This window comes from Sminthopsis crassicaudata, chromosome 6 (genome assembly GCF_048593235.1).
Source record: "Sminthopsis crassicaudata isolate SCR6 chromosome 6, ASM4859323v1, whole genome shotgun sequence".
Classification (NCBI taxonomy): domain Eukaryota; kingdom Metazoa; phylum Chordata; class Mammalia; order Dasyuromorphia; family Dasyuridae; genus Sminthopsis; species Sminthopsis crassicaudata.
In genome coordinates, this window is record NC_133622.1 from 71,010,972 (window position 1) to 71,029,088 (window position 18,117).

Consider the following 18,117-nt stretch of genomic DNA (forward strand, 5'->3'; position numbering starts at 1 on the left):
AAAGAAGATATCCAAAGGAAAAAAATCTTAATATCAAATTATCCACCCAAATTATCAAGAAAGAAGTTGAACCCATCTACCTCATTTAGGGAACTGAAATTCTGCCTTTAAACAGACACAGGGACCATCCAGATGCCTACATGAGTAGACATGGTCTGTTTTATAAGTCTGACGTTATCTTTTTTGTTTGTGAGTTGGTGGTGTTTGTGTGTCTATATTGGTCCCTCATCAAGACTGGATGAGTCAGAACCTCCACCTTTTGTTAAACTCACTGGCTGAAATGCATACCCTCTCATCCAAGATTCTGTCTTAGAAATCTTGAACTTTAAGCTCCTTTTTTCCCCTTCCTCCACTATTCAAGACAACTCCATTTTCCAACAAAAGGCAAACAATTTCTCATTTCCTTCTGGAACATTGTTGGAGCCAAGGCCCAAAGGGCAGGCCAGCAGTTAGTTTTCTGGCTAAAATGACATCAAGACAACATCAGCAATTGTCAGAATAATAGTCTTATTGAATCTGTGGAACAATACTGGTGCTTTTTTATAGGTACAATTTTCCTGGGAGTATAAGAGGAACTCTATATTGATATATCAGGTCAAGGTCACTATTCAAAAAGACAAAAAATTATTACCACATATTACTTGTCATTGTACCATAGAGGAAAGGACTCAGGACCTTAAGTTGGAATTAACCTGGCTTAAAACTCTGCCTGCTGCACTTACTAGTTGTATGGACACTGCTGAGTCTCAATTTCCTCATGGTAGAATGAAAATAATAATATCAGTAGCTGCTACAATATAGATTTGTTATGTGGATTGCTATCTACAAAATAGATACTGCTTGAGGTCAGGAACTATCCGTCATCCAAAAGAGTGACTGATAACGTAATAAGCACCTAATAGGCCTTTGTTGATTTGAACTGAACTGATCAAAAGGGATAATATATAAAAGGTATTTTGTAAATCTCAATAATATTATTATTGGAGCTATTATTTTCAATTTTATGGGTTTTTTTAACCAAAGTTTCTTACAACCATATTTAGTCATTTATTGTGATCCTTCTTATTTTATAAAGTAATAAAAAGTTACTTTCAAAAATTTAAGCCATTTGAATTCATACGCCATCCATGTTTTTCCTTATCATGAAACCAAATAGAATTGAAACAAAAAAGAATAGATTTAGGAGGGGCATTAGAGCTCCTCTATGCCAATCATTTTATTTTTATAAAGAAGATAACCATGGCCCAGAGTTAGAAAGTTACTTGCCCAAGCCTGCATAATCAGTAATTAGTAGATCTGGGATTAAAACCAATTTTTTCTGACTTCATATTCAGCCTTCTTTCCACTGTTACATATATCATAGGAAGAAAGAGAGAAAAGCATTTTTATTGAGTGCCTGTTCCATATCAAGCATTGTACTAAGTATATTACAAATAATAAAGATGTTCCCTCTGAAAAATTAAGTTAAATATAAATAATATTTATTATCTTGAGTAATATTATGTTGATCAACTAAATAAATGAGTTGAATCTGAAATAATTTGACTTTTATTGAACATCAACAAGTTGCTAAATGCAGTTATATCCTGTTATAATGAATGACTTTTAAAAGAGATTTCAAACTTCATTAATTTTGTTTTCTTAAAATAAGGCATCTCAATCAGTAGGCGGCTTGGTCGCCCAATGGATAGATCTCTGGACCTGGAACTGGGAAGATATGAGTGCAAATTTGGCCTCAGATCTTTACAAGCCATATGGCCTTCAGCTAGTCATTAAACCTTTGTGTGTTTCAATTTCCTCATCTATAAAATGGAGATAATAATAGCACCTGCCTCCTAGGGTTGTTATCTTTTGCAAAATGTTTGATTGCCAAAATTATTTGTAATACAATTTGATAAAATGTATGCAATGTGCTTTGCAAACCTTAAAGCATTCTATAACATGATCAGTTTTTATTTTTATCATCAGCACTACTATTTAAAAAACCACACAATTATAATTCAGTGAATATATTTTATATATTAGATCAAAAAAAGACAATCATAGACAACCAATAAGAGTATATTTGAGAAAAGTGAATGAGAATGGCACTAAAGATTTAGACAGTGCTAAAAATGGTCCTATTTTTGTTTTGAATCTTTTTTGGTTACATTTTGAGTTCTAAGTTGTCTTCTTTCCCTCTTCCAAGCTCATATTAGGGAAGGTCAACATTTGCTATAGATAGATAGATAGATAGATAGATAGATAGATAGATAGATAAAGATAGAGATAGAGATATATGTGGAAAAATATAATATATACTTCCTCATATCAGTTCTTCCTCTGGAGGTGGATAGCATTTTCATTCATAAGTCTTTCATAGTTAATTTGAATAATCATATTACTCAGAATAGCTTAATCATCCACAGTCATTCTTCAAACTAGATAGATATTACTATATACATTCTCTTAGTTCTGTTTATTTTATTTTGCATTATTTCATGCAAGTTTTTCCATGTTTTCTAAAGCTAACCTGCTCATAATTTCTAATAGCACAGTCCTATTCCATCAAAATTACTTTTTCAGCCATTTCCCAATCTTAGCACCTCTTCAATTTCAACCTTTTTTACATTACAAAGAGAGCTGCTATAAATATTTTAGGATACATGAGATACATTTTCACTCTTTTTCTGATCACCTTGGGAAATAGACGTAATAGTTATAATATTAAGTCAAAGGCTAAACACTATTTTATAACCCTAAGCATTATTCCAAATTACTCTTCATAATGGTTGGATCAGTTTACAATTCCACTAACAGTGTACTAGTGTCACAAATTTTATACATCCCTTCCAGCATTTGTCATTTTCCCCTTCTATAATTTTAGCCAGTCTGATACATATGAGATAGCACCTCAGCTTTGATTTGCATTTCTCTAATCAATAATGATTTAGAACATTTTTACTTCACTATATGTGACTTTGATTGCTTCTTCCAATAACTGTCTGTTCTTATCTTTTGATCATTTATCAACTGGAGAACAACTCATATTCTTAAAAATTTGGGATATGATGCCTTTACTCAGGAAACCATATATAAAAAAGTCCCCAATCTGCTTTCTTTCTGATCTTACATTGATTTTATTTGTACAAAAGCCTTTTTAATTTAATATAATCAAAATTATCCATTCTGTATACCATGATGTTCTCCCATTTGTTATTTTCTTAATTTACCATAAATCTGATAAGTAATATGTTTTACTTTTATATCTAAATCATGCATCTATTTTCACTATATCTTGGTACATAGTAAAAAATATTACTTTATAACTAGTTTCTGCTAAATTGCTTTCTAGTTTTCCCAGCAATTTTTATCAAACAGTAAGATTTTTATCCCAAAAACTTAGATCTTTGCATTTACCAAATATGGGATTTTCTATAGTCATTTATTACCATATTTGGTAAATGCAAAAATCTAAGTTTGACTTAGCTGATTCACTATTGTATTTTCTAGCCAATAGCAGATAGCTTTAATAATTACTCTTTTATAGTAGTTTGTGAGATCTGGTACTGCTAGACCTCTTTGGTTTACATTCTTTTCATTAATTCCTTTCATATTATTGAAGTTATATACTTCAAATTGAATTTTGTTATGATATTTTGTATCTCAATTTAAAAAAATTGGTAGTTTAATTGGGACAGCATTAAATAAGTAGATTAATTTAGATAGAAATGTTATCTTTATTATATTGATTCTGCCTACTATTTTGAATAAATTTCTTCCCTCATTGCTATTGCTAACATTTCTAGTATAATATTGAATAATACTGGTGAAAATGGGCAACCTTGCTTTACTCTTAATCTTAATGAGAAGGCTTCTAGTTTAACCCTATTACAGATGCTTCTTATCATTTTAAGAAAAAAAATCAATTTTTATCTTCATTTTCAAATGTTTTAAGTGTTATGTTTTGCCAAAAGGTTTTCTATATTTATTAATATGATCATATGATTTTTGTTAATTTTGTAATTGATATAATCAAATATGTTAATAATTTTCCTTTTGTTGAATTAACCCTGAATTCCTGGCAGAAATTTTACAAATCCTACTTGGTCACAATGTGAAATCTTTGCCATGCATTGCTGTAGTCTCTATTTCATGATGATTTTTCCACCAATATTTATTAGCAAAATTGGTCTATAATTTTTTTCTTTGTTTTTGTTTTTCCTGGTTTAAATACCAGCACTTTATTTGTTTCATAAAAAGAAGTTTGCTAGGATTTCTTCTTTGCTTATTATTCCAAATAATTTATTTAATATTGGAATTAGTCGATTTTTAGGCATTTTATAGAATTCACTTATAAATTCATCTGGTCCTATGTTTTTTTTTTATTGGGAAACTGATTTTTGGTCTGGTCAAGTTCTTTTTAAAAAATAGATTTATTTAGATATTCTATTTCCTCTTATATTAATGTAGGCTGTTAATATTTTTATATTCTTCTATTTCATTTACATGATTAAGTTTATTAGCATATAAATGAGCAAAATAACTCCTAATAATTGCTTTCATTTCATCTTTATTAGTGGTATATTCACTCTTTTCATTTTCGATACTAGTTATTTGGTTTTCTCTCATTTAAAAAAAAATCATATTAGTCAATGGTTTATCTACTTTATTGGTTTTCTCATAAAACCAACTCCCAGTTTTATTTTTTAATTGGATGGCTTTCTTAAATTTAATTTTATAATCTCACCTTTATATTTCAGAATTTCTAATTTGGTATTTAATTAGGAGATTTTAATTTGTTCTTTTTCTAATTGTTTTTTGTAATTTCATACTCAAGTCATTTATCAGCTCTTCCCTATTTTTTGGATGTAAGCATTTGTGCTTCCCACCATCAATTTTGGTATTTTGTCTCATTATTATCATTCTTTTTAATAAGATTATTTTTTCTATAATTTTCACTTTAAACCACTCATTCTATAAGATTAGATTACTTAGTATCTAATTACTTCTTATTCTGTTTCCATGGTTCTTTATCAAATGTAATTTTATTATATTATATATAAAAAGCATGCATATAATATTGCTGCTTTTCTATATTTGGCTACAAGGTTGTTATGGCCTGATATACATGCAATTTTTGTAAAGATGCCATATGTCACTGAGAAAAAGCTATGTTCCTTTCTAGTCCCATCAATGCTCTCCAGATGTCTATCATATCCAGCTTATAGAGGATTTGGTTCTTCTACTTGATAGCTTACCTATTTTTATTAGATTTATCTAGTTCTGGGGAGGAAGGTGGAGGCTCCTCATCTTTTGCTGTTATTGTTTTGTTATTTTCCTTTATAAATTTGGATCTATGGTGCATGTATATATTTAATATTAATATTACGTCATTATTTATGACTCCTTTTAATATAATCTAGTTTCTCTATTTATCTCTTTTAAGTAAATCTGTTTTATTTTTACCTTATCTGAGATTATGATAGCTACACCTGCTTTTTTACATCAGTTAAAGCATAATAAATTCTTCTTCAGCCCTTTAATTTTACTCTATGTATCTTTCCTTTTTAAATGTGTTTCTTGTGGGGCAGCTAGGTGGCACAGTGGATAGAGCACCTGCCTTGAATTCAGGAGGACCCAAGTTCAAATCTGGTCTCAGACACTTAACACTTCCTAGCTGTGTGACCCTGGGCAAGTCACTTAACCCCAGCCTCAGAGGGGGAAAAATGTGTTTCTTGTGAATAATATTGTCAAATTGTGATTATATTATATGTGTGTATGTGTGTGTGTATATATATATATACATATATATATATATATATACACACACACATACACACATATACTATCCTCAGCTTTATGGGTAATGAACATTCTATTCACATTCAAAGTTATAATTACTATATGTGTATTTTCCTCCCTTCTATCTTCCCCCTTGTTTATCCTTCTTTCTTTCTCTCTTTTGATCCTATCCCTTCTCAGAAGTCTAGTTTACTTTTGACTACTGCCTTCCTTCAGAGTTCTCCCACCCATCCTTTTCCCCTGCACTCCTATTTCTCTGTAAGTTAAGAAGACTTTTGTAACCAACTAGATGTAAATGTTATTTTCTCTTTAATCTAGTTCTAATGAGAATGATGCCCACCATACATCTCATCTTCCCCTCTACTGCAAAAGTTCTTTCATTCATTTCTCTTTTATATGAGATAATTTGCTCCATTTTGCCTTTCTCTACTGAATTTTGTTTTTTAGGATCATCCCATTATAATCAAATCAAACCCAAGCTCTCCCTTTGTGCACATTCTTCCTAATTACCCTAATAAGATTCTTAAGAGTTACAAATATCATTTTCCTATTTAAGAGAGTAATTAGTTTAATCTTATTAAATCTCTTATGATTAGTCTTTCCTGTTTACCTTCCTATGTCTTTCCTGATTCTTGTGTTTGAAAATCAAATTTTCCATTCAGGTCTTTTACTCAAAAATGTATAAATCTTATTTAATTCATTAAATATCCATTTTTCCTTGCAGAAAGTTGTACACTGTTCATAATAAAACTAACAGAAATTTTTTGAATTATATGGGAAAGGGAGGCAATTTATCTGGAGTTCAAGGATGCTTCTATCTGTTTATATAAAGGAAAAAGAAATAGGATGTCTTTAGACAGCTACAGGGAGATCTTTCCCTTGTTCTCATTGCCAGAAAGATTTTTCCCAAATTCTTTTTTAATCAGATGATCCTCCACTTGGAAGACTGTCATTTACCCAAGAATTAGTGAGGCTTCAGAAAGGGTTAAAATATAATATAATGCTTGCTGCCCAACAACTCCAGAAGAAATGTCAAGAGCATAACAAGGTTCTGTACATAAATTTTATCAATTTGATCATGATCTTTGATACTGTCAGTCATGAGGGTTTATGGAAAGTCATGTGGAAAGTCAAAGAAGTTCATCAGAATTGTACAGCAGTTTCATGATGGTGTGCTTGCACTGGTTCTGGATAATGGACAATGTCTTACACTTTCCCAGTCACAAATGGAGTGAAACAGGACTCTGGGATTACTCCTATGCTTTTTAGCATGATATTTTCAGCAATGTTGTTCACTGAGGATAAAAAATAGCATCATGGTCAATTACTGCACTGATGGTAAATTATTTAACTTGAAAAAGCTACAAACCAAAACTAAAATGGTGGGAGAACTGGTGCATGACTTGTTGTTTGCAGATGATTATGCACTCCAATGTAGTCTCTGAGGCTGAGATGCATCACGTTATGGACTGATTCTCTGCTCCTTATGCTAATTTTGACCCAACAATTAACACTAAGAAAACAGAATTTCTTTTTATCCACCATTCATATGTGGAACCATCAGTTTCATATAATGGAGAGATTTTGAATGCTGTGCATAAATTCACTTCCCTTGGCAATACTTTTTCCAGGGATGTCCACATAGATGATGAAATTAATGCATTCACTGTTGGAATTTGTTCCGTTGTTTAGGAGGTTTCAAAGGAAAGTGTGGGAGAGAATAGGTATTGGCTGCCTAAAGATCTATCTAACTGAAGATTTACAGAGTCGTTGTGCTGACCTCACTGCTGTGCACCTATGAAACCTAGACAATATACCAGCACAGTGTCAAAAAACTGAATCGCTTCCATTTGAATTGTCTCAGGAAGGTTCTAAAATTCACTTAGTAAAAAATGAGGCAGTGGACACTGAGATCCTTTCTTGGCCAAGCATTTTAATCCTATTGCAGAGAACACAATTCTGATGAGCTGGGCATATTGTTCAAATATTACGCATACACTTGCCCAAAAAATTATTTACAGAGAATTCACACAAGGTGGGCAATCACATGAAGATCAGAAGAAGCAATATGAGGACAGTTAAGGTCTCTCTGAAGAACTTTGGTATTAAGAGTGAGGAATAGGAGACACACACATAGGGTCATCCAGTATAGCATTGCTTATATCAAAAAAGGTGCCATGCTCTATGAATAAAATAGATTTCAGTAGCTCAGAAGAAATACAAGATGTACAAATTTAGAGAAATCTCCACTGCAAATGTTCGCATGGATTATTTGTGTCCAACCTGTGATAGAGCTTTCTAAGCTAATACTGGTCAACCACAATCAGACACACAATACTTTGACCTCAACATAGTGGTGTCATTTTTGTCCTTTTTGAACATGAAAGATAAACAATAAAAATGTAAAATAATGAGGTTAAATCAGATGACCTCTAAGATTTCTTGGAATACTAAATCTTTACTACTATTTTGTCCAAAAAAACAGATGCAATCTGAGATCAACTGGTTCAAGTCTACAAGGGCAAGCCTAGAGGAGCCAAAAAGAATCTAAAACAAACTGAATCTCTCTATCTGACTCCATACTGAACTTCTCTGAGTGTGTATTCCTCTTCATCAGTTTAGGCTCAGGAGAGAGAGAGAGAGAGAGAGAGAGAGAGAGAGAGAGAGAGAGAGAGAGAGAGAGAGAGAGAGAGAGAGACAGAGAGAGAGAGACAGAGAGAGAGAGAGATACAGAGGGACAGACAGAGACAGAGACAGAGAGATGGATATAGATAGAGATGGTTATAGATTGAGATATATATATAGCCTGATTCTGCTTGAACTAGAATCTTTAGCAATGTTGTCAATTTGGTCAATTTGATCTCTTTGGACAGAAGAATAATCTAGACAGGAAGATGAATTCATTTTAAGAAATTTCAGAATCAGAAGATATCTGAGACCCTCCAGTTCAAGCTCTACCAGATGCCCAACAAATGGGCACAAATCCACATCTTGCAAAAAAAAAAAGGGAACCTTTACCTCTAAAAGCAGCCCATTCTATATTTAGATAATTTTAATTGGTAATGTAGCAGTCTCAATGATATCTCTAGTCAGGATTTCAAGAGTATGATGAAGCTACCAAATAAACTAGAAATCAAAGTGGGCTCAAGGCTTATCCCAGCCGCTCTTGACTACTTTCACAGTCTTTGAGTGACAGCCTAGCTCTGTCATGCTATACAGCTAACTCTCTATTGAACCTTAAGTCAGGTTGTTGTTTTTCTTTTGTTTTCAAAGGGGACCATGACATCAGGGAGGGGGTGCCATGACTTGAAAATGCATTGGTTTTAAGTGAGAGAGGGCTGTGCAAGGTCACCTGCCTCACTTTCCCTTCCAGAGCCATCTGGGTCCAGAGGCAAAATACAGCTCAAGATGACTGAAGATGACCCTGGATGTAATATCCAAGGGGAGGATAGAAGAAGACTACTGTGTAGATTGAAGGCCCTCTGGTGGTCAAAATATATACTACAATATTTTTACCATGTTTAACATATATTAAATTACTTGCCATCTAAGGGAGGGGGGGGAGGAAGGGGGGGGGATCGAAACACAAGATTTTGCAAGGGTCAATGTTGAAAATTTATCCTTGCATAAGTTTTGAAAATAAAAGGCTTCATTAAAAATTTTAAAACAAAAAACAAAAAATATAAAGTACATCACTAATTTACTATTAGCCTGCTCTCTGGTAGATTGCTAAAAGTGGGAGAATGTACCAGTTATGGTACATGGTTTCTATAGTTTTAGCAAGGATGTGTCTTATATATAATGCACAACAACTATAACATGAGGAATTAAAAATAGATGCATTCTCAATATAGTATAAACCCATTAAGAGAAAGGACTTTTATCTTATCCTTTTATCTAATAGGGGCTAACTTAATGCCTTGTATATTTTTGGTCTAAAGCTGGTATTTCATCAATGTAAAGCATTCCCCATGTGGAATGATCCTGTTGTGAAATGCCATACTCAGAATTGTATTTAACTCCATTCTTACCTGATTCTTCATCCTTTTCACCTAGTTTAGATGATCCTCCCCCTCTTGCTCTTTCATCTTTTTCCTTATTCTAACACTTATATAATTTCTTAAAGCCAGTTGTATTAAATTACATGTGTTAAGTGTGTCTTTGGAAATTGAGTCAGGTCCATTTTTATTGTAGAATTGACATAATTGCTCTGCTACTAATTTCCACCCTTCTAGATCCAATTCTTTTTCTATAGAGAACCAAGGAGATGTGTACTAAAGTTTCTAAAAAGTTCAGTTTCTAAAAATTCAGTGATCTGCTCCCAAATTATAATCAAATCTTGGCTTTTTATAACCCTGACAATGTTCTCTACACATTTTCCTTGAAGAGAAACAAAAGGCTGTTTTCTAAACATCTGTCCCATTTCAGCTGAAATTCTACTTTAGCTCTTTAACAAAGTTTTCTTGTTGTACTCACCCTAATTTCTGGGTCACAGATGAAGCTTCTTGGCCCCCGTTGGACGCCAAAATGTAATGTTCTTCTCTAAATTATAATGTTCTCTGGGAGCAGGCTTCTTGGGGAGCTTCTGGAGGCAGCAAAAGTTTCAGTTCAGTGTAATAACCTCAAATGCAGCCAGGAGTTAAAGTCCATATCCTTTATTGTCTCCTTTAAAATAGTCCGGTTAGCTTTCTTAGAGACCTATCTCTCTGCGTGGTTCTGAGAGCTCTTACCACTAGTCCTTTGTCTCTTCCAGCTTCTGCCTGTAGCTCCCTCTGAATCCAAAGCCTCCAGCCAGCACAAACGTGGAATATGAAATGAATCTGACTCTGCCTCCGAGAGTAGGATTGTGGGTTTCTGTGGGCTTGTGGGAGCTCCTCCTTATATATGCTCTCTTAAAGGTGTGAATAAGTACTACGTACATAATCATTGTTCTATCAATTCCAGTGACTTTGCGCCTTGTTTCAAGTTCTGACCCATAACATCCACCAATGTAGTTCAGGACTGCTTAATAACTTAAAAGTCTTAAAGAGCTACCTGAATTACTAAGAGGTTAAGTGACTTGTGTCCATGATTACAGAACTAATAGATATCAGAGAGAGGACATATCTTGAAACTATATCTCCCTGATTATAAGACAGATTTTCCTTCTATTGCACTACGTTTTCCAATGTTCTGTATATAGTAGCTTCTTAGTAAATGCTTGCTTTGTTGAATTAAGATTTTTTTTTTCTTCACATGGAACTGAATTCTGGCTCTGTTTGAAATTCTTTATCTTCTTTCTGCCCTCTGGAGCCAAGCATAACAGAACTCATCTTCCTTTCACATGACAATTCTGCAAACGCTTTCAAGACTGCTATCAGGATCAACCCAACCCAAGTTTTCACTTATCTAAACTGGAGAAGGGATCTTCATATAGCATGAGTTTATAGTCAGGCTGCATTTCCTAAGCAGCCCCAACCTAATGTACATCACTGTGATATTATATTTTCAGAAAAGAGAATATATTTCTATAGATGTTTCTTTAGATTATATATATATGTGTGTGTGTGTGTGTGTGTATGTGTGTGTGTATATATATATGTATCTCTGTGTGTATATATATATGTATCTCTGTGTGTGTGTGTATGTATATATATATATATATATATATATATATATATATATATATATATATATATATATATATATATATATATATATACATATATATATATATATATGTTCTATAGAACCTAATTAGTATAGATTCCCTAGTGGAGGTGATATTTCAGAAGAATTTATAACCAAATTTAGCTATAGAACCAGCTCAGCTGCCAGGCTCCAGTTGCCTATAGAATCTTCTTCCTTTCAAATGGAATAAATACAAATTTACAAGCAATTAAGTCTCAGTGTAAGCAGAAAGGGATATGGCAACTATATAAGATGAAAATTCCAAGTTATACTGTTAAAATATGTGCATATTATTAAATAATATAAATAAATAAAGTCATTAAATTCCAGTTTAATTTAACAAATATTTATTTATGAAATGTTTCTGCACACAAGGGACATTGTTCGGCACTATCCATTTCAGAGTCATGCAATCAGCATTCTGACACAACAGTTCTTTTCTTCATATCTCTCTAGTTCTCAAAAATAAGGACACATTTGCTAAATAAAAAAAAATGATCAAAGCTAATTTCACAAGAAGGAAAAAATACACATAAGATTTTTTAAAACGTGAAATAATACCTAAGAATACAAATATTTAAAGCTTCTATACATCCTAACCTTTTCAGGCATTTCTGACCTTGGTATCTTCACCTCTAGCCATCATCCTCATAAGAACTACACTCTATATGAAGACCCTAAGCTCTGATAGTCAGATTTTTACCTCTCTTGCTTAGAATTAGGCCCCAACATCATTTATTGGCAATTTCCCAACTGAGGAGGACCTCAGTCCCCACATCCCTTTATGTGAAGTCTTATCCCCTTAGAACGTAAACTCCTTGAGGAAAAGGAGTGCCTTGTTTGCCTTTACTTTAATTCCCAAAACTTAAGAATGCCTGGCACATAGTTAAATATGGAGACTTTTCATTTATTTATCCTCCCCAGCCCACATTCTGGGAACAGCAAATACAAGTAACTTTAAAGGCTAGTGTAGACTGTAGGTCTCACTATAGTTCCCCCAGTTCCTGCCAGAGAAGAGCTAGTCTAACTACTTACCCACTCTGCTCCATAAAAAGTAGTTCTTTTTATTTTTTCATGAAGACAGAAGAAGAATATAAGTTCTGAAATTTCCTCATAAAATCCCACAAGTATAAAAACATTGATTTTAGTTAATTAATTGACAAAAGATGAGGAAATTTTCTCAGGTTTATAAAAACCAGAGAAGCATATTTTTCCATAAACTTTTTCTTTTTCAGTATCAAACTCCAGTGTCGAAGACATAAACTAAACATCAGTGTTACTATGAAACCTATTAAGATTGTAATAAACAATAAAAATTTTAAATATTTAACAATATATCAGCTGTGGTGAGACTGCTGACTCAACCACAGACATTATAATCTCAGTCTATCCAATTGCTATTCTCAGAATGGTAGTTAAAGTCCCTAAGGAATTCTTCCCAAGATGTCTTCTCCATGGGAGTCTTCTGCACAAATGTTTTCTTCACAGAATAAAAGTTAAACTCAGTTCTCTCCAAATTTCTCCATACTCTCTTAAAAATGACAGCTAATTCTCTTAGTTTTCACAAAGACTCCTCACAAATGACTCATTCGGTCAAAGTCAATTGTTCAAGTCTGTTCAGGAAAGTTCTCAGTCCTATAGAGAACTCTGTACCTTATGCAATATCTTGTAGCCATGACAGTTAACTTTCCATATGACAAGTAATGTCACTCTTCATGAATTTATTCCTGTTCTCTTAAAGATACAGAAATAATAGCCAAATCTCTGTGGTGTTATTATACTAGAAAATAGATTATGGTAATATATCCAAAAACAAGGGCTTAGTTGAATTCATATAATGATGGTTCAACACTAGTAAAATGACTAACACAATCATATTAAAAACAAAATATTCCAAACTATTATTAATAAATATATTACTCTAAATAATATTAACAAAGAAAATACTTTTAACCAAATTTTGTACTTATTTATGCTAAAAACACTAAAAAAATAAGGCATAGAATGGTCCATGTAAATATACTTATGCATATATGTATTATATATTGTGAATGCTGTAAAGAATACACAAATATATATATATATATATACATATACATATAATCAAAAGCTAGTTTTGTTTGCAAAGGTATATAGTATGTGTTCAATAAATATGTGTTGATCAGTACAGTATCTGGCATACAGGAGATGCTTTAAAAAGTTTGTTGATTTAACTTGTTGATGTGATATTACAGAAAGAATATGATATGATAACATAAGAATATGATAGAGAGAGAATGGTCATTTGAAATAGGTACAAAGTCCATAAAGTTCCTGGAAATCAATCTATAAAGAAATCCTAAGCACTTTTATAAAAACAATTGCTAATGACTTTTCACAAAAGTCAAAGTTATAAAGAGATTCATTACGAATGATTGGGCCACGTAATGAAACATACGAATTAATTTCCATACTTAGTGCTATCCCCACCCTCATCCCCCCCAAATTAGGACTGTATAGAGCTAAACAAAATAATAACCAAGTTAATTTGGAGGATAAAAATGTCAAGACTATTAAAGGAAATTATTTAAAAAAAAAACAAGTAGGGTGAAGGGAACTCACATTTCCAGGCCTCGTGTCATGCTATGATGTAGTTATCATCAAAACAATTTTGTATTGATTTTTTTAAAGTAAATCAGTGAGGGCAGCTAGGTAGCATAGTGGATAGAGCACCAGCCCTGAAGTCAAAAGGATCTGAGTTCAAATCTGACCTCAGACACTTAACACTTCCTCTCTGGGTGACTCTGGGCAAGTCACTTAACCCCAATTGCCTCAGCAAAATAAATAAATAAAATAAAATTTATATAAAGTAAATCAGTGGAACAGACTATATATACTAATAAGATTTGAGAACTCAGTAACTTATTATGTAATTTTTTTTGTTGTTTTCAGTCATGTCTAACTCTTCATGATCCCATTGGAGGTTTTCTTGGCAAAGATACTAGAGTCATTTACTATTTCCTTTTCCAGCTCATGTAAAAGATATGGAAATTGAGGCAGACAGGATGAAGTGACTTGCCTAGGATCACATAGTTGATAAGTGTCTGAGACAGATTTGAACTTAGGAAGATGAGTCTTTCTGATTCCAGACCTGGTGCTCAACTCACTATACCAATTATTGCTTATTGTTCAACAAACCTAAGAATAATAAACTAGTTGGGGAAACATGTTTTGTGTGATGAGAACTTCTTGGGAAGCTATTAAGAAATTTGACATAAGAAAAAATTTATTTTGCCCTTACATCTTACATCATATGTCAATCACAATAAGTTCCAAAATGATACCAAAATAGAAAAAGTCACATTGTTTTTGTTTTGTTTATTTTTTAATTGAGAGAAATAGGTGAAGCTCCCTTTCACAATAATGAGTAAGGGGGAAATTCTTTTTTTGTTTTTGAATGCAGGAAAGATTTATTTTACATGCTTGCAAGAATGGGTGCCTGGGTGAGTAGACTTAACTTTGAAACTCCAAAGGCAGGATTTTATTTCCTATCCTGAAGCACAAGTCCCTCCTCTGATTCCTCATTAACAGGATGTTATAGAAATTACACAACACGAATCTCTACCCCCTCATTACATAGCCAGTCCCTGCCCTAAAGGAGCTTCCATACTAGAAGGGGGAAGTAAAGAAAGGAGGGTAAGGGCAAAGAATAAAAAATTCTTTTCAAATCTCAATGTACTACCCCTGAACACAGAAGTCCCTCCCTGCTCCCAAGGAGCTTACATTCTTTTGGGGAAGATTATTACCATCCTTGATCATTCCCTTGATGTCCTTATGATGCAGTTAGTGGCAGTGCAGAGAGTTGAGGTGTGAGAATCCCCTTCTGATCAGCACAGGTTCAACATGAAAGAATTCACGAACATGAAATATTAGTGACAAAAGGAAAGTTTTATTGTAGGCACTGCAGAAGTCAGCTTTGCTAGGAAGGTAGACTTTCTGAGTGGCAAGGTCCTGGCAGAGAAATAACAAGAGGTTTTCACTGAGAAAAGTGTCTCTTCACAGCGGGCAGAGGTCCTGGCAGGCAGCTATGCCAAGGAGAGGTTTCTTGACAAGGCATAATCTTGCTTCGAATATTCTGCAAGGAAATTAGTTTAAAATTGCTTTTTAATAGGAAATCTGAGACTGGAGTTTCAATTGAATGAGATTCCTTCAATGTTGTCATTGCCCCCAGGCCCAGATTTCCAGTTGAATGAGCCCACTTAAGTTCCAGCTAAGTAGGAGTGGTCCTGGACTAATTTTCAGCTCAATAGAGGGTACAACTAGTCTCACTAAGCTAACAGGATGAAATTACTTATCTTGATTCCCTGAGGCAGGTCTCTCTCAGAGGAGAGGCCCTCAGTTTCCCTCCCATCTCCCCAAAAGTTTAAGGGAAACACTATTTGCATCATTTATGGATTTCAGTTCTCCAATTTAATTTTCATAATTGTGGAAACTAAATGCCCATCCATTTTTTACAATTCCTCCTTTATTTTTTTTTTAATAATAATGGTTTCCATATTATTTTTTAACCCCTCAAATTTGACTACATTTTTTTTACCATACCACTTCACAAAAGCCTATCAACCTCTACACAGACCTCCTTACACATGATGGATAATTAAGCCCTGAATTCTGTGCTAATTTTTCTGATAGGACTGTATTAGGAATTAAACTATCTCCAATAGTAACATGTTTAGAAGAAAATTCTTAATTAAATTAAGGAGGATCACATGCAAAATAAATGAGAGAGAAAGAGAAATAGTTATTGAATATGTGTGCTAAATTTTAAGGATAAAATACAAACAAAAAAGACAGTCCCTTTCTGCACATAACTTGCGTTTAATTATTATATTAATATGTACATCAATAATATATTACATATAATAAATAAGTTAGAGTTAGGAAGTAGGGAGGGATAAGAACAGAAGTATCCTTACAGAAAGAAAGGTATGGCTACCAATAAGTTAAATCCAGAAAAAAAGACCACCTGAGACTTTAATGAGCATGGCTACAATCCTTCAAGAAACAGTGATTCTTGCTAGAGCACCAGGTCTCACCATGAAGATATCTTCAGTATGGGGAGTCTGGTTTTCAGAAGTCTTCAGAAATGTTGCCAAGATAATACGCAAAGCCTGTTCAGAAAAATAATATCTACTAAAGCTTCCATTCCCCTCATCTAGCTTTTAACAACCTAGTGTTACCCCTACATCATGATGAAATATCTGAGTAGGATTTGTTCAGATGCATGCAAAATATAATGAATGAGGAGTCTTGAAGAAGAAAGGGAATAAAAGATATCACGTGGGAAATGTGTGATACCAAAGAAAGATAGGATGTGAGGACAGTGTATAATGACAAGTAAAAAGTCAGGTGTTCCAGCAGGATTCACATGCTGTCAGAACCAAGGTAGAGCTCAAAAATATTGGAGGGTCTCCTATGATAGGACCACTATGGGAGGAAGTGGCCAAGAGGCACATAGGATGGCTCTGTATTGATGAGTTACAATCTGCATCACAAAAGGGTCATACAAATCATGAAATACATTTGAATGTGTTTATGCCATTTGCAGAGCACTTCATCAAGTTTTGGTGGTAGAGAGATTCTCTACAAAGTTGGATAAGTCCCTGCACAAACAGAGCTTACACATAAGAAGAAGAAAAAGATACCTTAAAAAATCACTGTAATCAATAATTATTTAATAAATAAATTATAGATTTGTACCACAGGGACAGTAATGAGTAATGAGTATAGACTTGACTCCAAGTCTAGTATCCAATCTACTACACACCACACTGCCTCATATAAGTATTTACTTGAGTAAACAGGCATATGAACTAAAAACATATTATTCAGAATCACAGATGGAAAATAAGTCATGACAAGTAATGATTATGTGATTCTGAAGGTATGAATAAGGTAAGTAGACAGGAGAATGGTTCAGCAGTGTCCATGGTGGTAGGAAACATTTCAAAATAACTAGAGTAAGAACAAGATGCCAGGTTATTATTTCTTTTCTGGTTCCATTCTTGATTTTTTTCTCTGGATATTTCAGTATCCTCCCTAGCAGCTTCTTCCCCTCCCAAATGTCCATCCTTCACCCCCTTTCCCAGCTTTGTGTGTTCCTCATTTAGAAAGTAAATTCTTTGAGATTAGTAACTTTTTTGCTTGTATTTATCTTCTCAACACTCAGCACAGTGTCTGGCACATGAAAGTGCTTAATTTTTTAAAAAATGCTTTCTCTTTACATCCATTATCTAATCAGATTTTTAGAATTCAGGCTTTGTCCTATAAGATATAAAAAAGTAAAGACAAGAGTGTATGAACAATGTCAGCAAATGACTGAAGAAAAAGAATTCATTTTGCATAAGATTACAAAAGAGAAACATTGCATATATTATTTGGGGAGAAGGATTAAGGGACAATCTAAAAGGAGTGGGTGAAAAATATTTTTCAATTCCAAAGATTTCTAATTGTAAATTATGAAATATGTCTGTATAGCAGAATGGGAAAATACAGATTTGGAGTAAGAGTAAATTTGTTGTTACTGTTCAATTGAGTCCTACTCTTCATGACCCCATGTTGGGGTAATGACCTGCCATTTCTTTCTTCAGCTCATTTTAGAAATAAGGAAACTGAGGTAAATAG

At 33.3% G+C, this 18,117-nt stretch overlaps 1 protein-coding gene across 2 annotated transcripts in view; it reads right to left on the minus strand.

The window, feature by feature from the left end:
- INPP4B (inositol polyphosphate-4-phosphatase type II B) overlaps positions 1-10,609 on the minus strand; it is a 910,680-nt gene extending 900,071 nt beyond the window's left edge. The window contains exon 1 of one of the 2 annotated variants that reach the window (XM_074275067.1): positions 10,261-10,609. The gene's annotated coding sequence lies outside the window, so the exon portion shown is untranslated. The remainder of the gene's footprint in view (positions 1-10,260) is intronic. The other variant, XM_074275068.1, reaches the window with a different exon arrangement.
- Positions 10,610-18,117: the final 7,508 nt, after the last annotated feature.